The 26,438-nt window shown below is 45.7% G+C and overlaps 1 long non-coding RNA gene and 1 pseudogene across 1 annotated transcript; one reads left to right on the forward strand and one right to left on the reverse strand.

Annotated features, from left to right (window-relative positions):
* Positions 1 to 3: 3 nt before the first annotated feature.
* LOC139233793 (uncharacterized) lies at positions 4 to 24,945 on the forward strand. The gene is made up of 3 exons (XR_011588216.1): positions 4 to 124; positions 1,662 to 1,809; positions 24,829 to 24,945. It is a non-coding gene; the product is annotated as an uncharacterized lncRNA (long non-coding RNA).
* LOC139234229 (U2 spliceosomal RNA) lies at positions 263 to 507 on the reverse strand (annotated as a pseudogene).
* Positions 24,946 to 26,438: the final 1,493 nt, after the last annotated feature.

Consider the following 26,438-nt stretch of genomic DNA (forward strand, 5'->3'; position numbering starts at 1 on the left):
GCTTAGGGAGCGTCTGCAATTCGCATTCCCCTCCCTTCCTCCTCCTCCTCCTTCTTCTCCAACTTGCATTTGCCTTTAACTCTGGGTTGTCCTGAATTCGTGAAAGATGCTGACGTAACTGCAAGTTCGTTCTTACTTTTTTTTTTAAATTAATCGTAGCCAGTCTTTCCAATTCTTTTGTCAGATCACAGACGCCAGAGGTCACCTCGGGCACACGCCAAGGATCACTCTGCGCCAATGCTCTTAGCCAAAAGGCCGAGAGAGCCGCTGCACCGTTCCTGGAAGTACTGCAATACCAGGTTCGTGCCATGGAGGTGGATGGGTCAAGCCACCCCACCCACACACACCTCCGTGGAAGTGGATGGGTCAAACCACCCCACCCACCTCCTATTTCCAAAAAGCATAGGAGAACCACCTTCCTGATCCAGGGAGAACCATTTTGGGGTCATGGTTACTCCCCTGTCAGGTCAGTTACGCATGATCTTAGCCAAGAGGCCGAGAAGCGATAGCTTTTAGGTTAGCTGCTGCTGCTGCTGCTGCTGTTAATTAAAATCTTGCACCCCGTCGAGCACAGGTCTCAAAGAAAAGGAGCGAGACAGATTTGCATTTATATAGCGCCTTTTCACAACCACCCGGCCAATGGAGTACTCTTGGGAGTGTAGTCACTGTTGCAATGTCGCAAATGCAGCAGCCAATTTGCGCCACAGCAAACACCCACAGACAGCAATGTGTTAATAGAAACATAGAAAATAGGTGCAGGAGTAGGCCATTCGGCCCTTCGAGCCTGCACCACCATCCAATATGATCATGGCTGCTCATGCATTTCAGTACCCCATTCCTGCTTTCTCTCCATACCCCTTGATCCCTTTAACCGTGAGGGCCACATCTAACTCCCTTTTGAATATATCTAACGAACTGGCCCCAACAACTTTCTGTGGTAGAGAATTCCACATGCCCACAACTCTTTTTTTTTGTTGTGTTGATTGAGGGATAAATATTGGCCAGGACACCAGGGATAACTCCCCTGCTCTTCTTCGAAATTGTGCCATGGGATCTTTTACGTCCACCTGAGAGAGCAGACGGGACCTCGGTTTAACGTCTCATCCGAAAGACGGCATCTCCAAACAGTGCAGCACTCCCTCGGTATGGCACTGGAGTGTCAGCCGAGATTTTTGTGCTCATGTCTCTGGAGTGGGACTTCAACCCGCAACCTTCTGACTCAGAGGCGAGGGTACTGCCCACTGAGCCACAGCTGACACTGTAAGGGAATTTTATTTAATATTTTCTGCCATAACAACAACAACTTGCATTTATATAGTGCCTTTAACGTAGTAAAACATCCCAAGGAGTGATTATCAAACAAAAATTTGACACCGAGCCACTTAAGGAGATATTAGGGCAGCAGCTTGGTCAAAGAGGTAGCATCTTAAATGAAACACAGGAGAATTTATCAACAATAGCAACTTGCATTTGTGCCGCGACTTTAATGTCGTCAAATGTCCCAACAAGGTGCTTCACAGGAGCATTATCACACAATAACATTAGACAGCCAGCCACATAAGGAGATTTTTTTTTTTAAAAGAGAAAATACTGGAAATATTCAGCAGGCTAGGCAGCATCTGAGTTAACGTTTAACATTAACTCTGTTTCTCTCTCCACAGAAGCTGCCTGATGTGCTGAGTATTTTCAGCATTAATATACCTCCTAAGCTGCGCGCATGCCCGCAGCAATCGGAAAGGCACCGCACAGGCTGCTCACAAGCCAACTCCTCGAAGATAATGCATGTGAGCGGTTGCAGATGCATTAAAGGTACCGTACACAAAAAATAATTATGAGTGAACATTTTTATTTCAGATTTCCAACATCTGCCGTATTTTGCTTTCACTTGAGATATTAGGGAGGTGATCAAAAGCTTGGTCAAAGAGGTAGGTTTTAAGGAGCGCCTTAAAAGGAGGGGCGAGGTAGCAAGGCAGAGAAGTTTAAGGAGGAAAATCCAGAGCCTATGGCCTGAACAGTTAAAGGCACGGCCGGCAAGGGTGTGGCAAAGGAAATCGAGTATGAGCAAGAGGTCAATCAATCCAGCTGCTGAATCTTGCAGGACTAGATAAGATGCCAGATTTCTTCCCTGGCCCAGGACCAGTTAGCTGATCTCAGTCATATGGGCAGTAGGGTACAATAATTGGACCCAGTATGCCCTGGGTTAGGCAAAGGAAAAAAATTGTTCAGTGTTTGCTGTCCCACGCTAATCTCTGTATCATTGCAACTTTGATCCCCTGCTGGATAGTCCTCATGTGGGCATCACTGGTGCCAGAACTGGGCCTGTGATGCGCCCCCCTCATCCTTCTTCCCCTGAGGTCAAATAGGCTGCTGACAATTACTGTCAAAGTTCACACATGAATCATGGCCACTTGGGCAAGATGCCAGATGGTTACCAACACCCAGCCTAATGAGGAATCAAATGGTTTCAGGAGGCAAGGAAAAATGAGCAAGAAAATAAAAAACAAAACAAATGCCCGAAAGCCACTGTGTATTGAAACATGAAAGAAAGACATATTTATATAACACCTTTCACAACCACCAGATGTTCCCAAGCACTTTACATCCATTGAAGTTAAAGAAAAAGAGCAGCTTCTGCAACCAGGCCCTGCAACCTTCCCAATAAACACTACATATGGGCTGGATGTTCAGTTCTGCTCACTTCAGGGCGATAATGGCGGCGGGGCGGTAAAGTTTGCGCCCGGGAACATTCAGCAAAATTCATCAGCTGGGCCCTGAGTGTGGGGCGGAGCGCTAAGGAAGGCGTTACACACCTCTTTTAGGGCGCAAGGCCAGCTGAGCAACTGAAAATCCATTGGTAAGGAGCTGGCCACGGAATGCCCGAAGAGAGGATTCTGTGACAAAAAAAACAATCGCACCTAAAAACACAGCAAACATTCCCAACACCTTAAACACACCACAATAAGCTACTTCACAAAAATAAAATGAAACAAAACAATCAAATATACCTCATTCACCAGTTCCATCCCTCACTGCCGTGTGGCGCTATCGGTTCAGCGCACACAAATTTCAATGCGCATTCGAAACCGGAGACGTTGCATGCCGGCTCAATGTTCCCAGACGGTGCTGCTCTGCGCCCCTGCAAAACCGGCAACGAATTTCCCGGCGGGGCGCTGGGAGCTGGCTGGCTGCCTGGAAACGATTGGTGCCTTTGTTACCGCCTCTCCGGGGCGCGAACAGAGGCGGCAACATCGCGAAAATGCAGCCCAGTGTCTATTGCTCCTGAGCAATGGTTATTACTGTTACATTGTGAAAACTCCCTTTAACCATTGTTGTATAAATAAACTGGCAAGCTCTTTTGATGAGTTAGACACTAAATGTGTTGTAATGGTGCATTCCATAGAAAGAAAGAACTTACATTTACTTGGAAATTTTCATAGCCTCAATAAGTCCCAAAGCACTATACACGTGATGAATTACTTTGGAAGTGTAATCACTGCAATTATGCAGGAAAATGCAACAGCCATTTTGTTCATAGCAAAGTTCAACAAACAGCATGGAATAAATGACCAGTTCCTCAATATTGATGGTGTTGGTTGAAGCAAGACATTTGTCCATGGCATTCGGAAAGTCCCGTGTCCTTCTTTGAATAGCAAGATTGGATCTTTTGGGTTCACCTAAAAGGTATACGGAATCTTGGTTTCATGCTTCATCCAAGGATGGCAGCCCCTCCGACAATGCAGCACTCCTTCAATACTGTACTGGATTTTAACTCCCTCCGCACACCAGCCACCGACCCCGCCCCCCACCGCTAACCCCGCCATTCGGTGAGAATGGAGCAGGCGTACAGTTAAAATTGAGCAGCTCCTTTTCTCACTTTGTGGCCACTGGTTTTAGTGCTGCTGCTTTTGGTGGCAGATGAGGCACCAGGCAAGAGCCTCATGCATAAATGCTGAGTTACGTTCATCACAAAGTAATGTAACTGAGTACTGTAGAGATGAGTAAGTGTGACCTTAGCTGCTTTATTCTAACTCCAAAGTGCAGGTACAGCATGGGAGGCCTGCTTATATACAGTGCTCCCAAGGGATGCTGGGATCCCTTGGGACTCCAACAGGTACGCCCTCTGGTGGCGGTAGAATACTGGTTACATCGGGTTGCACACATAACATCACTCCTTCCCAAAATCAATCGTACATTTATTTACAGGGTGAGACGATCTGGGGCCTTTCGCTCCCTTGTCGATCGTCTCGGTACAAATGCAGGTGTAGGTGTGTTGGTTCATTCTTCGCTGGGCTGCTGTGCAGCTGGCCTTGCTGGGCTGCTGGGGATGGTGAGTTCAGCTTCGTGGTCAACCGTGATGTCAGTTGCCACTTGTCTGTGTGTCGGAGGATCGAAGTTGGTGGTGTCCTCTTTGGGTTGCTCGTGGCTGTCTGTGAACCACAGTTTCGTTTGGTCCAAATGCTTTCTGCAAGTTAGTCCATTTGCGAGTTTGACCTGAAATACCCTACTCCCTTCTTTGGCTATGTCTGTGCCAGCAAGCCATCTGGGACCATGTCCATAGTTGAGTACAAATACAGGGTCATTGACTTCAATATCGCATGACAAATTTGCGCGATCATGGTACATGCTTTGTTGATGCCGTCTGTCCTCGACGTGATTATGGAGATCAGGGTGGACAAGAAAGAGCCTTGTTTTGAGTGCCCTTTTCATGAGCAGCTCGGCTGGGGGAACCCCGGTGAGCGAGTGGGGTCTGGTGCAGTAGCTGAACAGGATTCGGGACAGGCTGGTCTGCAGGGAGCTTTCCGGCACGCGTTTGAAGCTTTCCTTGATGGTTTGGACTGCCCGTTCTACCTGGCCGTTGGATGTGGGCTTGAACGGGGCAGATGTGACGGACTTGATCCCATTGCGGGTCATGAATTCCTTGAATTCAGCACTGGTGAAACACGGCCCATTGTCGCTGACAAGGACATCAGGCAGGCCGTGCATGGCAAACATGGCTCGTAGGCTTTCGATGGTGGCAGTGGACGTGCTTACAGACATTATTACACATTCAATCCATTTTGAATAAGCATCCACAACAACCAAAAAGATTTTGCCTACAAACGTGCCAGCAAAGTCAAAGTGGATCCTAGACCACGGTTTGGAGGGCCATGACCACAAACTTAGCGGTGCCTCCCTGGGTGCATTGCTCAGTTGAGAGCAAGTGTTGCATTGTCGCACGCAAGACTTCAAATTTGAGTCGATGCCGGGCCACCACACATGGGATCTGGCTATAGCTTTCATCATTACTATGCCTGGGTGGGTACTGTGTAGGTCGTGTATGAACGTTTCCCTGCCTTTATTAAGTAAAACCACGCGATTGCCCCACAAAAGACAGTCTGCCTGTATGGACATTTTGTCTTTGCGCCGCTGGAACGGCTTGATCTCTTCATTCATCTCCGCTGGGACACTGGATCAGCTCCTATGGAGGACACAGTTTTTTTTACAAGGGACAGTAAAGGATCCTGGCTGGTCCAGGTCCTGATCTGGCAGGCTGTAACGGGTGACTTTTCGTTTTCAAAAATGCATCCATCACCAAGAGCAAGTCTGCAAGCTGTGCCATTTCCACCCCGGTGGTGGGCAATGGTAGCCGACTGAGAGCATCAGCGCAGTTCTCTGTGCCTGGTCTGTGGCGGATTACATAGTTATGTGCCGACAGCATGAGCACCCATCTTTGGATGCGAGCAGAGGCATTGGTATTAATCCCTTTGCTCTCTGAGAATAGCGATATGAGCGGCTTATGGTCAGTTTCTAACTCAAACTTAAGACCAAACAGGTACTGGTGCATTTTTTTCACCCCGTAAATGCATGCCAGAGCTTCTTTTTCAATCATGCAGTAGGCCCTTTCGGCTTTGGACAAATTCCTGGGTGCCTAGGCGACTGGTTGCAATGTTCCTGATTCATTTGCTTGTTGTAGGACACACCCAACCCCGTACGAGGATGCATCGCAAGCCAACACTAAAGGTTTACATGGGTTATACAGAACAAGCAGTTTGTTGGAATATAACAGATTTCTGGCTTTCTCAAAAGCAGCCTCTTGTGATTTCCTCCATACCCAGTCATCTCCCCTTGCGTAGCAACACATGTAGGAGTTCTAGCAAGGTGCTTAACCCGGGTAGGAAATTACCAAAATAATTGAGGAGTCCCAGGAACAACCGCAGCTCCGTCATGTTCTGTGGTCTCGGTGCGTTCTTGATGGCCTCCATCTGATGCTGTCTGCCGCGATTCTTCTCCCTAAGAACTCGACCTCTAATGCCAGGAAAACACACTTCGAGCATTTCAACCTGAGTCACACACGATCTCGCCGACTTAGAACCTCTTCCAGGTTCTTCAAGTGTTCGATGGTGTCCCAACCTTTGATCAATATGTCGTCCTGGAAAACCATGGTGCGCGGAACCGACTTTAGCAGGCTCTCCATATTCCTTTGAAAAATAGCCTCGGCTGACCGAATCCCAAACAGGCATCTATTGTAGATGAACAGACCTTTGTGCGTGTTGATGCAGGTGAGGCCTTTCAAAGATTCCACCAGCTCCTGCGTCATGTAGGCCAAGGTCAGGTCCAACTTGGTGAACGTCTTTCCTCCTGCCAGAGTCGCAAATAGGTCGTCTGACTTGGGTAGCGGGTACTGGTCCTGCAGCGAAAAACTGTTAATCGTTACTTTATAGTCCCCACAAATTCTGACCGTGCCATCGCCCTTGAGGACCGGAACAATCGGACTGGCCCACTCGTTGAACTCCACCGACGCGATGATGCCCTCTCGTTGCAGCCTATCCAGCTCGACCTCCACTTTCTCTCGCATCATATATGGCATCGCCCGTGTCTTGTGCCTTGTGGTGGATGGGTCGTGTACCGGGAACCAAGTGGATCTGCACCTTCACCCCGAAAAACATCCGATGCCCTGCTCAAACAGCGACGGGAACTTGCTCAGAGCCTGGGCACATGAGGCGTCGTCGACGGACGAGAACGCTCGGATGTCATCCCAGTTCCAGCGGGTTTTCCCCAGCCAGCTTCTGCCGAACAGTGTGTGGCCATCTCCTCGTTCAATCCATCGTGGAAGTTCGTGCACTGCTCCACCATAGGAGATTTTACTGCTGCGCTGCCAATTACAGGGATCAGCTCTTTGGTGCAAGTTCTTAGCTTGGTATGAATGGGGCTAAGCTTGGACCTGTGTGCCTTGTTGCACCACAGCCTGTCGAAGGCCTTTTTGCTCATGATAGACTGACTCGCACCCGTGTCCAGTTCCATGGATATTGGAATTCCATCCAGTTTGACTTTTAACATGATTGGTGGACATTTCATGGTGAAGGTGTGTACCCCGTACACTTCTGCCTCCTCGGTTCGAGTCTCTAGTTCAGTTTGATCCGTCGTGGATCGATCTTCTTCTGCAACGTGGTGGTTTGCAGCTCGTCTGCGCATTCGCTGGAGGTGTCCCATTGTTCCACAGTCTTTGCACATATAGTGTTTGAAGCGGCATTGATGGGCTTGATGATCACCTCCGCAGCACCAACAGGGTGTTAACTGCCTCACATTAACGTTTGATGGCGGACTCTGGGTCATCTGAGGTCTTGCAGCTGCCATATGCGTTCTTGCCTGAAAACAACGTTACTTTGTGTACAGTACTTGCCGAAACCTCTTTATGCTGCGAAATTTATGTCACTCCACGAAGGCCTCCCAATCGTCCCCTTCTGAGAATTTCTCCAGGATACCAACAGTTCTCTGCATTTTCGCGTGATGGTTCATTATCTCGTCGTCAGTTGTTACGTCCATAATAAAGTAATGTGATTGAATAGCGTAGATGTGAGTAAGTGTGACCTTTGCTCCTTTATTCTAACTTCAGAGTGCAGGTACAGCATGGGAGGCCTGCTTATATACAGTGCTCCCAAAGGATGCTGGGATCCCTTGGGACTCCAACAGGTACGCCCTCTGGTGGAGGTATGATACTGGTTACATAGGGTTGCATACATAACATGCTAATTGGGGTCCTGTGATATCAAAAAGACCCCGATGGTGTTTTAACTGTGGCCTGAGTGGGGAAGTCACAAATCTTTCCCGCCAGGCTGATGCAAGTCAGCAGCCAGTGGGAAGGTTGAGGAGGCCCTCCAGGTAAGTCAAAACATTACCTTTGTGAGGCCAGTGAGTGCTTCCAGGCTCGACAAGAAAACTCAAGGCCTCCAATGCCTAGGTCTCTCCCTTCCAGCCCCAATGAAACCGTCCCGTAAGTACCTCCCAACCATTTACATGCCTGCCAACAGCCGATCTGCACCCTCTTCCAACTCCAGGTTAAAATCCTAAAGTGTTAAACTTGATTAAGAGCTCATTTCCTGGAGTGGGATTTGACCTCACAACCTTCTGGTGAGACTGAGATTACAGAGTCAAGCCGTTCACAGCATGTTCAGTTATTTATTCTCTACCCAGATGTTCTTTATTTCTGTTTTAAAGAACATCAACATTGCGTCTGAGAACTGATGCAACATGTGCTTCATGTTGACCTCTTGCATTGCTACACAGAACAGAATGATCACATTTGTTTGTCTAATTTATACATTTTTACAGCCTGGGTGTAGCTAGTAAAGCAAATATTGTAAACCAGTTTGCTTATTGTTGCTCTCATACCGGCCCAAACCCCTCCCCTCCCCTCCCACCACCTCCTGCCCCTGGATAAACAACAACCTTAGCCTGCATCTCTGACCCGCCCTGCAGCCTACAATATTGCCAATTTGTGCAATTTGTTCAGCAAAATTCATAATTGCAGGGTTTATTTAAATAAAGGATTTCATTCGGTAAACGTCATCACTTTTGTTGATGGAGGCAGATTCTCTAGATTGAGCAAATTTCATATGTATGGATCGGTAACAGAGACAAAAGGGCTATCAACTCCATTATATTCAGTGCAGGAAAATGTATTTTACATTTAAAAACAGTTAACAATGTAAAAAATTCTACTTAAATTACAATTTTTCTTTTCTAATTTCTCAAATTATATTTCTCTAACTTCCTCTCCTTATGTCAGCTTGACCCTCCTTCAATGTGAACTCTCCTTCTGCCTCACCATTTATGGCCATGACCTCCGACATCTCGGCCCGGAGCGATGGAGTTTCCTCTCTAAACCTCTCAGCCTCTCTCTCGTCCTTTAAGACCTTCCTTTTTGACAAAGCTTTTAGTTAACCCTCATAATATCTACTTCTTTGGCTCAGTGTCAACTTTTTTTGTCTGATTACGTTTCAATGAAGCACCTTGGGATGTTGTCCTTCATTAAAGGTTGTATATAAAGCAAGTTGTTGTTGTTATTTTACCTATCAGGGCACATGTGGAAAATATGCTAACTCTATGTTACTTGCATGCCATACCAGCATCCGGGAGGGCGCTGAGCACCTCGAATCTCGTCGCCGAGAACATGCAGAAAACAAGCGCAGATAGCAGAGGAGCATGCAGCAAACCAGACTCCCCACCCACCCTTTCCTGTAACGACAGTCTGTCCCACCTACGACAGAGACTGTAATTCCAGGATTGGACTGTTCAGTCACCTGAAAACTCATTTTTGGAGTCTTCCTCAATTTTGAGGGACTGCCTATGATAATACCTGCAAAAAACTGAAATACTTTGATTGAAAATGTCATAAAATAACAAGAGGGCATTCAGAGAGCACTAAACAATTAATAAGAACATAAGAACATAAGAAATAGGAACAGGAGTAGGCCATACGGCCCCTCGAGCCTGCTCCGCCATTCAATAAGGTCATGGCTGATCCAATCATGGACTCAGCTCCACTTCCATGCCCGCTCCCCATAACCCCTTATCCCCTTATCGATTAAGAAACCGTCTATTTCTGCCTTAAATTTATTCAATGTCCCAGCTTCCACAGATTCACAACCCTCTGAGAGAAGAAATTTCTCCTAATTTTTGTTTTAAATGGGCGACCACTTATTCTAAGATCGTGCCCTCTAGTTCTAATCTCCCCCATCAGTGGAAACATCCTCTCTGCATCCACCCTGCCAAGCCTCCTCATAACCTTATACATCTCGATAAGATCCACCTCTCATTCTTCTGAAATCCAATGAGTAGAGGCCCAACCTACTCAACCTTTCCTTATAAGTCAACCCCCTCATCCCCAGAATTAATCTAGTGAACCTTCTCTGAACTGCCTCCAAAGCAAGTATATCCTTTCGTAAATATGGAAACCAAAACTGTACGCAGTACTCCAGGTGTGGCATCACCAATACCTTATATAGCTATGGTAAGACTGCCCTGCTTTTATACTCCATCCCCTTTGCAATAAAGGCCAACGTACCATTGGCCTTCCTGATCACTTGCTGTACCTGCATACTATCCTTTTGTGTTTCATACCACAAGTACCCCCAGGTCCCGCTGTACTGCAACACTTTGCAATCTTTCTCCATTTAAATAATAACTTGCTCTTTGATTTTTTTTTCTGACCTCACACTTTCCAACATTATACTCCATCTGCCAAATTTTTGCCCACTCACTTAGCCTGTCAATGTCCTTTTGCAGATCTGAGCGTTAAAATAATTGTGCTAAAATAGAAAAAAGTGAATTAATAAAGCATGTCATATAACGAGGGATGCTGCGGAGTGCACAGCAGTCTCAAGGACCTGAAAAGGCTGCTATGTAACAAAATTCAACAATGGGGCAAGGGTGGGTCTGTGGTCCCATGTAAACAGACTACAGTAAAATAGAGAGTGCCTTTAATAGTTAATATGTTGAGGGTGGGGCGACCACACTAACTGACAGTTCAGATTCTAGTAAACATTGAAAATTAATTCATAGACTGTATCAATTACAGATAACAAAAGCTAGCACACAGTAATGCACATTAACAACAACAATGCTACAATCATTTTATGTAGCACAGTGCAAGAAATACACAAGGGTCAATTAAGTGACGGTGCACTCACAGACCACACTCTTGCATTTAGGGCTCATGCCTCACTGAATCAGATAAATACTTTAGAGTATCCAATTGAAAAAGCACTGAATTCAGCAAGAGAAAAATGTTCTAATTTTTTGTAAGCCTCACACAGAGCAAATATGAACCTTAATACAGCTCTTAATTTTAGTTAGTTATGAGAATCGTGGTCCCATGCTGAAATCAGTGGATCTTTTTCACCTGTTCATTCTTTTAGCATTGTGTTCCTAGTTACAATTTTTACTGTTGGGGTTTTGTTACCCTAATTTTTAGAAGTTTGATTATAAAGTTGTGGTCAGTGGTTTATTGCAGTGTTTAAATATTTTTTTCATGTAACTGCATCTGCATTATCTTTGGTGCATTATGCTGCTCGTGCTTGCAGCTGAAAGTTTGCTTTGCAAGACTCCATTTACAGGTTTTTTTTTTATTCGTTCCGGGATGTGGGCATCACTAGCAAGGCCAGCATTTATTGCCCATCACTCACAACATAGTTGTTATAAGCTGCTGCTTTATCAGAGCCCATAGCAACAGATAGTGTATATGAATAGGAAAGATTTTCATTCCATTAATGTGTGGGTGATGTTCAGAATTGCCAAAAGTCCAGGATTATCCAGTTCTCTCCAGAAATGGGGCTCCGGGAACGCTTCTACTTGCCTAGGGATGTCATCACTCCCTTGTGCCGCAGGGAGCTGCTCTCACTTAGGGGTGACCGGAAACATGGCTGGCTAGTGGCTCAATACTGTCATGAGAGATGTTGTGTTAATATTTCACAAATTTTCTTGGATGATGCATGGACTGGTACAAATTCAAAACCCATTTTCATTGCAACTTTTCTTTGGATACAATACTACAGACTGCATTGCAACCATTGCACACAACACACGTTATTATACGTATGGTACACTGTGTCTGTGAGTGAGTTTATTGAGTGGCTTGGATGGTAGATGACCGTTGAAACTGATTCCATGAAGTACCAATGATGTTAGAGTGTCCTGCCATGCTTGCCTGACATTTCAGTGCCTGATGGATTTTGTTGCTCCATCTAAGCGTAGACAGTTGCCCTATAGAGGGTAGATGCTTGGTATGTTAATATAATCTACGTGAGCGGTGTAGCCAATTTGCTAATGTTGGACGGCCAGGAAAGGGGAATCTGTTTCAGAGAACTTCTTCTGGTGCAGCCTCAGAGGTAACATGTCTCTGTGAGCTGAGTCTGAAGCGTACCTCTGTGAACTGGGGCAGAGAAGGGACGATATCAGAATTCTTGGGGCCCTGGGCACTGAGAACATTCGGTGCCTCACTGCTGCCTCTGCCTAAGCCCCACCTTGGATCCATTATCCATTAGTAAACTGCATGAAGAAATAGGCCCGTAGACTGTTTACACGCTGCATTAATGGTAAAGCGATAGTATGCAGTTTTTCTGTGTTATGCTGAGTTTTACCAGGGGCTCAAGATTTGCACAGGGCCCCTGGCAGGGGTTCCATATTTGGACAGGGAGACACATTTTGAGCTTTTTGCATGTTTGGGCGAGGAGGAATTTCAGGTTAATTTATATTAATATGCCGTTATAGAAACATAGAAACATAGAAAATAGGTGCAGGAGTAGGCCATTTGCCCTTCGAGCCTACAGCACCATTCAATATGATCATGGCTGATCATGCAACTTGAGTACCCCATTTCTGCTTTCTCTCCGTACCCCTTGATCCCTTTAGCCATAAGGGCCACATCTAACTCCCCTTTGAATATATCTAACAAACTGGCCTCAACAACTTTCTGTGGTAGAGAATTCCACAGGTTCACAACTCTCTGAGTGAAGAAGTTTCTCCTCACCTCAGTCCTAAATGGCTTACCCCTTATCCTTAAACTGTGACCCCTGGTTCTGGACTTCCCCAACATCAGGAACATTCTTCCTGCATCTAACCTGTCCAATCCCGTCAGAATTTTATACGTTTTTATGAGATCCCCTCTCATTCTTCTAAATTCCAGTGAATATATGCCTAGTCAGTCGATCCAGCCTTTCTTCATATGTCAGTCCTGCCATCCCGGGAATCAGTCCGGTGAACCTTCGCTGCACTCCCTCAATAGCAAGAACATCCTTCCTCAGATTAGGAGACCAAAACTGTACACAATATTCAAGATGTGGCCTCACCAAAGCTCTGTACAACTCCATGCTCCTATACTCAAATCCTCTCGCTATGAAGGCCAACATGCTATTTGCTTTCTTCACCGCCTGCTGTACCTGCATGCCAACTTTCAATGACTGATGTACCATTACACCCAGGTCTCATTGCACCTTCCCTTTTCCTAATCTGTCACCATTCAGATAATATTCTGCCTTCGTGTTTTGCCCCCAAAGTGGATAACCTCACATTTATCTACATTATACTGCATCTGCCATGCATTTGCCCACTCACCTAACCTGTCCAAGTCACCCTGCAGCCTCTTAACATCCTCCTCACAGCTCACACTGCCACCCAGCTTAGTGTCATCTGCAAACTTGGAGATATTACATTCAATTCCTTCGTCCAAATCATTAATATATATTGTAAATAGCTGGGGGCCCAGCACTGAACCTTGCGGCACCCCACTAGTCACTGCCTGCCATTCTGAAAAGGACCCGTTTATTCCTACTCTTTGCTTCCTGTCTGCCAACCAGTTCTCTATCCACGTCAATACATTACCCCCAATACCATGTGGTTTAATTTTGCACACTAATCTCTTGTGTGGGACTTTGTCAAAAGCCTTTTGAAAGTCCAAATACACCACATCCACTGGTTCTCCCTTGTCCACTCTACTAGTTAGAAACATAGAACCATCGAAAAATAGGTGCAGGAGTAGGCCATTCGGCCCTTCGAGCCTGCACTGCCATTCAATAAGATCATGGCTGATCATTCCTTCAGTACCCCTTTCCTGCTTTCTCTCCATACCCCTTGATCCCCTTAACGTAAGAGCCATATCTAACTCCCTCTCGAATATATCCAGTGAACTGGCATCAACAACTCTCTGCAGCAGGGAATTCCACAGCTTAACAACTCTCTGAGTGAAGAAGTTTCTCCTCATCTCAGTCCTAAATGGCCTACCCCTTATCCTAAGACTATGTCCCCTGGTTCTGGACTTCCCCAACATCGGCAACATTCTTCCCGCACCTAACCTGTCCAGTCCCGTCAGAATCTTATATGTTTCTATGAGATCCCCTCTCATCCTTCTAAACTCCAGTAAATAAAGGCCCAGTTGATCCAGTCTCTCCTCATATGACAGCCCAGCCATCCCTGGAATCAGTCTGGTGAACCTTCGCTGCACTCCCTCAATAGCAAGAACGTCCTTCCTCAGAGTAGGAAACCAAAACTGAACATAATATTCCAGGTGAGGCCTCACTAAGGCCCTGTACAATTGCAGTAAGACCTCCCTGCTTCTATATTCAAATCCCCTAGCTATGAAGGCCAACATACCATATGCCTTCTTTACCGCCTGCTGTACCTGCGTGCCCACTTTCAGTGACTGATGAACCATGACACCCAGGTCTCGCTGCACCTCCCCTTTTCCTAGTCTGCCGCCTTTCAGATAATATTCTGCCTTTGTGTTTTTGCCCCCAAAATGGATAACCTCCTCAAGAAATCCCCAAAATAGTTACATCCTCAAGAAATTCTAGAAGATTTGTCAAGCATGATTTCCCTTTCATAAATCCATGCTGACTTGGACCGATCCGGTCACTGATTTCCAAATGCGTTGCCATTACGTCTTTAATAATTGATTCCAACATTTTGCCCACTACTGATGTCAGGCTAACCGGTCTATAATTCCCTGTTTTCTCTCTCCCTCCTTTTTTAGAAAGTGGGGTTATGTTAGCTACCCTCCAGTCCATGGGAACTGATCCAGAGTCTATAGAATGTTGGAAAATAACCACCAATGCGTCCACTATTTCTAGGGCTATTTAGTTTAAATTTTAGTTTAAATTCTGCTCAAGGTCATACAACATGCAAGAATTGGTAATGTTAATTAGGCTCGTTACCTTTGACAAGACAAAATGGCTGATCTTCATTTTCAGTGGTGGCGGAAAGCGGATAGTCATCGATTGGTTACCCGTTATACACTCTGCCTGATTTTCCTTTCTATTGACTTCAGTTACAACAGGCTGCCGATCGCTACAATCTGTTTTCTATCACTCCTAAAAGTTAAAATCAGTCCTGAAGTTTAATAACATGATTGCTTTTCCTACATACCATATTAGTTTGAGTCAATGGGGTTCATTAGTACATTATGGAAATATTTGTATCTGTAATGGTAGAATGGATTCTTTTCATTGAGCAGAGAGAGGTTTTCGTTGAACAGGCTATGCTGTTGCCATGGGAGAAGCTTTCTGATTCAAAGTATTAGTTTTAATTGGCAACGCAATGAGCCAATTCTCCATACAGAGAGCTGAGGGAACAGACAGGGTTCAAGTAGTTAGCTTCCTTTTTGGCTGGGTAAGAAGATAATCTTAAGTACGTTTTAATGAAAAACAGTGAAATAGGCTTGTAGAATCTCTGGTTCATGCCAAATAGTTTCAGAAAATACTAGTCTGTAAAGTGAATTTACCCTGGAAACAGGTTGTATACTTTGCCAGTTTCCTTGTCATGAGAGGCAAAAGAAATAAGTAGAATTTCACCAGAAACTATATTCTGTTCAGTACTGCATTTTGTTTGAAAGCAACCAGTTCCTTGGTTTGCAATTGACTGTATCCTATTAGGGTGTTTTTCAGACCACCTTTTGGCAGATAGGAGAAACACACATGGGAGCACATGCGGGATTACTGCATCCAGTATATACAGAGGATCACATGGTTAATCCCCTGGGGCACGCTATCGTGTAACTATTTTTTGGCCCTACTCTCCAAATTGCAGGGGACTACATGGGATCCCTCTTGATGCTGGACTGAAGAGAATATCTAGTTTAGACCTGAACTTGTGGTTGTTGAGGTAAATGTTTGGACGTGTGACTGATCCAAATCCAAATCACATTTTGCTTTTTTTTAAAGATTAAAAATCTATTTATTGTGAAGTAGAAGAGTGCTTAAGATCAATTTCTTTCCAGGTGAGCGGGCAATTGGATGCCTCCATATAAATGCACAACCTATGTCGTGCCTTTATAACTTGTTTTCCTATTCAGGCTTTCATGTACATACAAGAATATTGCATACAACTACCAGTTTAGTTTCAAAACCATCTACTTATATTCACATGCCAGGGCATGACAGAAGATGAAAAGAGTGGTGTTCATTCTTTTCGGTTCCCTAGTCACTGACTCCATCCCTCTCCCCAACATCGCCCATCCCCACCCTTGCCCCAGCTCATCCGCTGCTGAAGCCCTTATCCATGCCTTTGTTACCTCTAGTCTTGACTATTCCAACGCACTCCTGGCTGGCCTCCCACATTCTACTCTACGTAAACTAGAGGTGATCCAAAACTCGGCTGCCCGTGTGCTAACTTGCATCAAGCCCCACTCACTAATCACCCCTGTGCTCGCTGACCTACATTGGCTTCCAGTTAATGCCTCAATTTCAAAATTCTCATCCTTAGTTTCAAATCCCTCCATGGTCTCGCCCCTCCCTAGCTCTGTAATCTCCTCCAGTCCCACAACCGCATCCCCCCCTCCGAGATGTCTGCACTCCTCTAATTCTGCCCTCTTGAGCATCCCTGATTATAATCACTCAACCATTGGTGGTGTGTCTTCTGTTGCCTAGGCTTCAAGCTCTGGAACTCCCTACCTAAGCCTCTCTGCCTCTCTACCTCTCTACCTCTCTTTCCTCCTTTAAGACGCTACCTCTTTGACAAGCTTTTGAGGGGTTACCTGCCCTAATTTCCACTTATGCAGCTCGTTGTCAAGTTTTTAATCTCATAATATTCCTATGAAGCACCTTGGGACGTTTCACTACGTTAAAGGCGCTATATAAATATATGTTGTTGTTGTTGTCGTGTAGCCCACCATACAAACATACAAAATTGAATTGTCAGGAAAGTGATAGACTTCAAGATGACAGACTGGTGAAATGGGCGGACACGTGGCAAATGAAATTTAATGCCAAAAAGTGCAAAGTGATGCATTTTGGTAGGAAGAACAAGGGGAGGCAATATAAACTAAAGGGTACAATCCTAAAAGGGGTGCATGTAGAGAGAAACGTTGGGGTATATGTGCACAAATCACTGAAGGTGGCAGGGCAGGTTGAGAAATTGGTTAAAAAAGCATATGGGATCCTGGGCTTCATAAATAGAGGCATAGAGTACAAATGCAAGGAAGTTATGATGAACCTCCATAAAATACTGATTTGGCTTCAACTGGAGTATTGCGTCCAATTCTGGGCACTGCACTTTAGGAAGGATGTGAAGGCCTTAGAGAGGGTGCAGAAAAGATTTACGAGAATAATTCCAGGGATGAGGGACTTCAGTTATGTGGATAGATTCGAAAAGCTGGGGTTGTTCTCCTTGGAGTAGAGAAGGTTGAGAGGAGAATTGATAGTGGTGTTCAAAATCATGAGGGGTCTAGACAGAATAGATAGAGGGAAACTGTTTCCGTTGGCAGAAGGGTCGATAACCAGAGGAAACAGATTTAAGGTGATTGGCAAAAGAACCAAAGGCGACTTGAGGAAAAACCTTTTTACGCAGCGAGTGGTTATAATCTGGAATGCACTGCCTGGAAGGGTGGTGGAGGCAGACTCAATAGTGGCTGTTAAAAGGGAATTGGTTAACTACTTGAAAGAAAAAGTTGCAGGGCTATGGGGAAAGGGCAGGGGAGTGGGACTAGCTGAGGTGATCTTGCAGAGAGCCGGCATGGGATTGATGGGCCAAATGGCCTCCTTCTGCGCTGTAACCATTCTATGATTCTATAAGACCATCTGGTCCATCAAGCTTTCCCGACAGCACGATGCCTGGACCATCATGGCTAAATACTACTTTGCTCCCTCGATCTCACCTCCCCCGCCACCCCACCCCTCCCCCCACCCTGTCCAGCTCACACACATTGGTACTTGCAATTTTTTCACATATTTTTCTAAAGGCTGTTCAAAAAATCTCTCTCACAGGCGTCATCCACCAGGATAATCTCCTCTAATAAATTCCACCGCGACCTGATTATCACGCTGTGCACAGTGCGTAACAGAGTGCTCCACGCTTCATTGTGAAAAACTATTACCACACTTGTTTTTGGCAGGCCTACAGGATATACTTTTGTTTTAAACCCATGTAAACTACAGGCAAAGAAACCAGAAAAATCCAGGGCCAGTAAGAGAGAAAAAAACTCCAGAAAATTCCTTTCCAACCCCCTCAGGTGATCATATTGAGTCCAAGAAATCACATGCACCAAATGCTATCTATAAAGACACTTAGCTTCTGTATGGTGTGAACTCTGCCCCAGTCAGGAACCGGTCCAGCTCCCTCTTGAAGGAATGCAGTGAGTTAGCACCCACCACACCAGCTGCCAATGTATTCCAGAGGCTCACAATTCTCTGGGAAATAAGAACTGCCTAATATCCAGTCTATTCCCACTCATACATAGCTTGAACTCAGGTCCCCATGTCCTCCCCGTCAGTTAAACTGGAATAATCGATCAATAGGGACACTATTCAGCCTTTTAATTATTTTATAGTTTATTAGGTCACCTCTATGACCACGCTGCTCTAAAGTAAACAGACCTTAAGCCTATCGGAGTAGCTGAAGTTCTTTCAGATAGGAATCATTCTTGTAGCTCTCCTTTGGACCTTTCCCAAGGCCACTATATCACCCACCATGTGAGACGACCAAAACTGGGCACAGTCCTTTAAATTAAGTCCGACCAATGACCTGTGAGTGTCAAAATGGTGTCCTTTGATTTATACTGAATGGTTCTATTAATACAACCCAATACCTTGTTAGCTTTAACTACAGTTTCTCTGCATTAGTCATGAATCTTCAGTGATCTGTGTACAATAACACCAAGATCTTTTTCTCTCTCAACCTCTTTCAGTATTGTTCCCTACAAATGTATTGGCCCCACCAACATACAGGACATTACATTTATCTAAGTTAAACATAATTTGCCAGTGTGTGGCCCACTTTACAAGCACATCTAAATCTTTTTGGATTTGATTGCACTCCTCTACTTTAACCCTGGCATAGAATTTGGTGTAATCTTCAAACTTACTTACCATACTCCCAGTACCGCTGTCTAGGACATTAATAACAAAGACCATGAAAAGTGGTGGGCCTAGGACCTATCCCTGGGGGACACCACGAGTAACGTGTCTCGAGACTGAACTGCATCTGTTATCTACAACTTATTGGCTGTGGGATTGGAGCCAATTCCTAATCCAATGTTTCAAATTCCTACTGATACCACAAGATTCCATCCTGTGAAGTAACCTAGGATTTCTGAAAGTCCAGGCGGACAATGTCTACCGGATTTCACTCATCCACCACCCTCGTGACTTCCTGAAAAACTCTATCAAATGTGTTAGGCATGATCGATGTTTTTCAGAAGCTGTGTTGCGAATTTCTAATGGTCCCTTCCCTTTCCCAGTGATCCTAAAGGGCATCTCTTACGATCCCTTCACGCATCTTCCCAATAATGGATGTCGGGCTGATAGGCCTGTAGTTCCCTGGCTCTGATTTGTCACCTTTTTTGAAAATAGGAACTACATGAACTAGCTTCCAGTCTAAGAGAACTATCCCTGACTCTATTGAAGATACGGGCAAGGAACTCACAGAGCACCTGTCCCAACCCTTTGATCACCCTCGGATGGATATGATCTGAACCTGGAGCCTTATCAACTTTGAGCTTTCCTGATCTATCCAAGATGATAGCACTATCTATTTTAATATTAATAATGCTATTCGACACTGAGCACCCTCACATCAGCATCACCTACAATAGGGGTTCTCAACCGAGGGTTCACGGCTCCCTAGGGGTCTGCAAGAAGATTTCAAGATGTTCATGATTATAAAGAAAAAATCAGATTTAGAAAAAGAAAAAAAAAATACACCATTGCACAAAGGTGGAATTGAGCTGAGCAAACTACCAGCTCTGGCCCTGACTCGGATCTCTGTTTCCCCCCTCCGAGAACAGTGGGAGCTGCCGCTGAGCCCAGAGCCCCGCTTGCTGGGAAGAGAGAGAGGCGATAGTCGCTCGTCGCTGAGCACAGATCCCCCCGGCTAGAGCTCTCCGCCCTCCGCTTTCCTTTTGCCAGGTCCCAACTTATATTTCATTCCCCCACATTTGTCCTAACGCCACAAAACAGTTTTTTGTGGTATTAAGAGAGTTAAGGGACATGGGGATAGCGCGGGAAGGTGGAATTGAGGTAGAAGTTTTGGTCTCCTAACTTGAGGAAGGACATTCTTGCTATTGAGGGAGTGCAGCGAAGGTTCACCAGACTGATTCCCGGGATGGCGGGACTGACCTATCAAGAAAGATTGGATCAACTGGGCTTGTATTCACTGGAGTTCAGAAGAATGAGAGGGGACCTCATAGAAACGTTTAAAATTCTGACGGGTTTAGACAGGTTAGATGCAGAAAGAATGTTCCCAATGTTGGGGAAGTCCAGAACCAGGGGTCACAGTCTGAGGATAAGGGGTAAGCCATTTAGGACCGAGATGAGGAGAAACTTCTTCACCCAGAGAGTGGTGAACCTGTGGAATTCTCTACCACAGAAAGTAGTTGAGGCCAATTCACTAAATATATTCAAAAGGGAGTTAGATGAAGTCCTTACTACTCGGGGGATCAAGGGTTATGGCGAGAAAGCAGGAAGGGGGTACTGAAGTTTCATGTTCAGCCATGAACTCATTGAATGGCGGTGCAGGCTAGAAGGGCTGAATGGCCTGCTCCTGCACCTATTTTCTATGTTTCTATGTTTCTATGTTAAGATCAGCCATAATCTTACTCAATGGCGGAGCAGGCTCGAAGGGCCGAGTGGCATACTCCTGCTCCTATTTCTTATTATCTTAGTTTGCAAACTCATTTAAATATTCTGCATTGCCTAATTCCGCCCCCCCACTCCCCCAACCCCCGCCCCACCGCCATTTTCTCTCCTGCTGTCTTTAAAGTGTTGACTTGCACTGTAATTTGGTTACAAGGGTGCTGGCTGCCCTTTGGTGGCTGACCTCATTCATTCTTCACCTGCCAGCCTGTACCTTGAGTGTTGGCAGTCTTGCTCCGCCAAAGAAGGCATCACAGGCAGACCTGATTGTTCACACCCAAAATTGGCCTCCAGTTAAGATTTCAACCTTCCAGGATTGTCTCGGGAGTCGCCAGGAATATAACATTAATCTGGACACTGCTGTGAGCAGTTTGGGAGAAAAATCATTCGGGCCTTAAAAAAAATGGTGTTTTCATTTTCATTGTACACTTTTGTTCATTATTGGAGATGGGGGGGGTGGGGGGGGTGGGGGAAGGCTGTTTGACTGGCAATCAAGCTGACTGGCTGATGTGTCGGGCACAGTCGGTGAGGTTGCGGGGGAAAGAGGGAGACTGGGTGTCAGGTGATTGGGGCTCGTGTGGAGGGAAAGAAGGAGTGGGATGGGTGTGGGACCAGTATTTTCACCAATGCCGGGATAGCAGCAGCAGTAACATGGCGAGTGGGAGCGGCGCTGAGAGAATTTTTATCCTGAAAAAGTATTTGTGTTGTGTTACAGGGGGTCTGTGGAATTTTTCTAATACAGGGCCTCAGAAGCAAAAAGGTTGAGAATCCCAGATCTACAGCAGTATAGTCTGATGCAAATTAATGATTTAGCAGCTCTACCATAAACCTGAGAATCAGTTTGAAACTGCCATAAAGTATCCTTTAGTGGCCCTGTATGATCCTTTATGGGGCTAGATTTTACACCTTTGTGCATATAACCCAAAAATGGGCGTTATTTTCGGCGTGGATGGTAAAAATGGGTTTTCAGATCGCCGGCTTCTCGCCCATTCTCAAAGCACCTAGTCTCCATTTTTGAAATTGGGCGTTACCAATATGCAATGGGCGGTAGTGTTAAATCTCACTGACCTTCTGCTGTAAAGTGTTGCCGTCCTTAGCAATGGCATGGCAACGCTCGATTCCCGCGATTCAGGAGGTCAAGGGTCTCATGACATGCGCAGAAGAGGAGACAGAGAGAGAGGGAACTGAGAGGGACTGAAAGCGTGTGTGGGTGTGGTGTGTGCGTGTCTGGCTGTTGTGGGAGGCACGAGGGAGATTCACCAGCAGCAAAAAGGCTACTAAGCACCAAAAACATAGTTGGTACCGAGCTTTTTTCCAACAAATAAGATATAACATGGAAGGGATGCCGGAGGCCCTGGAGCTGGTAGCCAGGAACACTGGTGGCAGAGGGCTCCCAATGGCCCCAGAGCGCGGCACTGCACCCCAAGGTGCCACACCCCCATTGCCAACGACACATGAGAGCCAGCAGCAACATCTTGCTTCTGGCTCGGAGCACGTTCCCACCTTGGGACCGTCCTCTCCCGTATCCGTCCAAGCAGCGATTTGGCCGTTATTCCCCCCCCCCCAAATGAAGCATCGCCTAAGGAGCTCCTTGGCCAGGCGGCTTGGAGTCAGGAGGGGAAGAAGAAGGGGTAGAGGTGGGGATGAGAAGTGGGGGGGGGGGCAGGGGGGAAGGGTTGGTTTTTGCAGAAATATTGATGATTTCAGACAACTGTTCGGTTTACATGTTTTTTATTTAACAAAACCTTGTTGTGCATTGGCTCAGATAGCTGCACTGTTACATGCTGGTGATTCCTTAACATCAAAGGGTACAATTACACTTAACTTCAATCAACTTAAACTTTAACTGTCACCAAGCTGATGCCCACCATTGATGTATGACTTGTACACCCAGCAGTGTGTCAGGCTTGTAAATAACACCAATGTTCTTTCAGGCAAAGCGCTCATTGATGAGCTCCTGACGTAAGGCTCTTGCAGCTATCATGCCACCACAGGCCCTTACATGCAGTCTACAGGGGGGCAGCAGGGGCATGGCTTCAGCATCAGCCTGATTGTCTGGGACGATGTCAGCGTCCGCCTCCTCATCCTCCTCTTCCTCTCTCTGGTGAGGTGGACTGTCAGACTCATCAGGCAATTCTTGTCCCCTCCTGATATCCAAGTTATGCAGCATGGAGCACACCACCACGAATTGAGTTACTTGCTCAGGGTGGTATTGGAGCTTGCCTCCTGAGTAGTCCAGGCATCTAAAGCACTGCTTAAGCTCCAATGGTTTTCTCCACAAAATTGTGAGTGGCTCTGTAGCTCTCGTTGTATCGCCTCTCGGCTTCGATGTGGGTATCACGCAGGGGGGTCATCAGCCAGGTGGCGAGGCCATATCCTTTGTCACCAAGCATCCAACATTGAACTTGTAACAGATTGTTAAACAAGTCAGATACAGTGCTCTCACGCAGGATGTGAGCATCATGGATGCTGCCCGGAAATTTAGCATTCACTGCCAGTATAATTTGCTGGTGGTCGACAACGAGTTGCACTTTCAGGGAGTGGAATCCCTTGCGGTTCCTGAAAACCTCAGCATCCTGAAAAGGTGCCTGCATCACGGTGTGTGTACTGTCTATTGCTCCTTGCCCTTGGGGAAGTTTGCAATTCTGGAGAATCTTAGAGCCCTCTCAGTCCGTGCCTCCCTGGTCATAGGGAAGCTGATCAAGTCCCTCCTGTGTGCGTACAGGGCTTCAGTGACCTGTCTAATGCAGCGATGTGTGGCATGCTGAGACAGACCACAAATGTCGCCAGCTGTGGCCTGAAAAGAACCCGAGGCATAGAACAACAGTGCTGCGGTGACTTTGACCTCGACGGACAGTGCAGTACTGATGCTGCAGATCTCCTCTTATGAGCTGGCATACCTCAGTGATAACCTCTTTGTGGAAGCATAGTCTCCAAAGACAGGTGGTGTCGGGCAAGTCGAGGTAAGACCGCTTCCCTGCACTTGCGGGGGTTGTAACGTCTGGTCCTCCTCATCAGTTTGGCACATCTTACATTGGGCACACAATGCTGTAGAACGTACCTTCGGCCATCTCAAGTCTGAAACATGTAATTAGTCATCAAGAGAGGGTGAGAAAGGATAGACTTCATTGCAATAGCTCTCTGTTTTCCACCGATTGGTCACAAACAATGAATGTCTCGACGAAGGCACCTATTAAATTCCAATCGGACACAGTGTGGTCAAGATGTTTGTACAGATGTTCACATCACTTCCAAAGACCTCCAGGGTATATCCGACCTCCCCCGAGGTTGAAGCAGAGCAGCCTTTTAAAGGACGCGACATGTGATGTAGAACATGGCGTCCATAACGCTGTGCTTAGTTCCGGTTAGTTCAATTTTTTCCGGGCGTTTCTTTGGGTGAGCGATAATGTGGGTGATATGTGTGCGAGGTGGTGAAAATAACGCTGGGCGATCATGGCTGCTAGTTTCGGCAAATGTGATCTTTACGACAAAAAAAAGTGGGTGGGCGGTATTATTGAATCTCGGCATTAATTCCGTGCGGAAAGTAATGCTGTGCGATATTACAGCCGTTGATTTCGGCCATTCTGATGATTCCGCCCCAAAAAAGTGGGAGGGCGGTATTATTTTTTCCCGGCGTTACACACATGGGGAAAGTAACGCTCGGCGATAAGTTTCCGAAAATTGTCCATCGGTTTCCATTTCATGGCTAAATGGGCGATATATGGGCGTTATACGTCATTTCAGCAGTAAAATGGGCTTTAAATATGCAAAAAAGTTTAAAATCTAGTTCATGATCTTTTCACTTCTGGCATAGCTAAAACAGCTCTTGCTATTACAGCCACAATTACATACCACAGGTTCCAGGAGTATGATAGGGTTCCATTTGTGCAGATGGAGTGGGATGTGGTATATTCTAAAGTTAAATTTAATTTGCTCTTTTAATTTTTTACAGGTTGAAACTGTCTGTGTGGCTTCCTAAATCAAAATCCAATCATCAGGATTCTCTATGGTTCTCTCCACGTCCCTTTTCGATATTTTTATGCATTTGTTTTTCTGCACTCATGGGAATATAAATGGCATATCTCACAAAATTCATTTTGCTGTGTCTTTGTTGGTTGGGAAGAACATTTTTGGGGCTGTGTAACTCCAGCCCAGCATATCTGGTTAGTCTTAGAAGTGTTTTTTTTTCTTGGCATGTACTAAAAGGTATAATTTTTCTGCAGCTGGAATTCGGTTTGAATGACCCTGAAGGATTTGATCGCCCATCATCAATGACATGCGCCCGTTTAGTACACCCTCCAGATACGCCATCTCTATACTGTTAAATGCTTTTCCCGCATCTTAAAATAAGAAACTGGGTCCTGAAGAGAGCAAGTGTTGAATTGTTGAAGAGATACAGAACATTGCCGACCAAATCTGCTCTTTGGGTATCAGACTGGGACCATGATGGTTTAGATACGTTGCCAGAACTTTAGCAGTTCAACAGACTCAAAATTAATTTCCTAAAAACATGCGCTGGGAATTTCCTTTGGGCATCTGTAGATTCGCTGATGTAATTTTGGAGGAAACTCCAAATACACCACTTAAAATGGGGGTTCTCCTGATCTTCCTCTGAAGGTAAGGTGGCTGGTTTGGGAGAACCCCTGAGAAAATTCGTGGTGATAACCTTCACCGATGATTCATCTGGACTGAACCATCAGTTGATTTTTTAGGTGAAGTACTCATAATCAGGAATAAGGACAAGGAAAAGGAGGAAAGCAGTGCAAAGAAAAAGCAAGGGTCAACACCAGCAACATATGAGGGTGAGTTGCAACTGTATATAAAGAATTGGGGAAGATATATCTGGAATTTGTAGCGGAAGGTGGGGAGAAAGAGAAACATATGCCATGGTAAAAACAGTCAAGAAGCCACATTAGGTATAGATGGCCTTTCAGTCCTCCTCGTTCCACATTCAGGACCAGCAGGAGAAGGCCTTGAGGACTTAGGACGCAATATGTTACAGATGTTGTGCAGTCTGTCTTACAACTGCTGCACATTGAAATGTGTCTTTCTACCAGAGTAGCAAAGTAAGCTGGGCATGGTTAGCTGAGTAGTTTGACTTGAGTCTGCCCAACTAGCTTCTGCCAACAGTACTCCACAACTAGCCGCCCTCACTCAGGAAATCATCAGGAAATGTTATTCTGTGCCACTGTATTGATTTTCCTTTAGCTTACAGGCCGTGACATCCATTTCCCATTTTTAATTACATAGAATTACAAAGGATTACAGAGAATATCCAGCCCCGAAACAGGCCATTAGGCCCAACCACTCCATGCTGATGTTTATGCTCCACTCCAGCCTCCTCCCGTCTGTCCTCATCTAACTATCTGCATAACCCTCTATTCCCTTCTCCCTCATATGCTTATCTAGCCTCCACTTAAATGCTTCTATACTATTCGCTTCAACCTCTCCCTGTGGTAACAAGTTCCACATTCTAACCCTTCTCTGGGTAAAGAGGTTTCTTCTGAATTTCCGATTTGATTTCTTGATGACTATCTTATATTGATGGCCTTTAGTTTTGCT

The sequence above is a fragment of the Pristiophorus japonicus genome, chromosome 21 (genome assembly GCF_044704955.1).
Source record: "Pristiophorus japonicus isolate sPriJap1 chromosome 21, sPriJap1.hap1, whole genome shotgun sequence".
Lineage (NCBI taxonomy): Eukaryota > Metazoa > Chordata > Chondrichthyes > Pristiophoridae > Pristiophorus > Pristiophorus japonicus.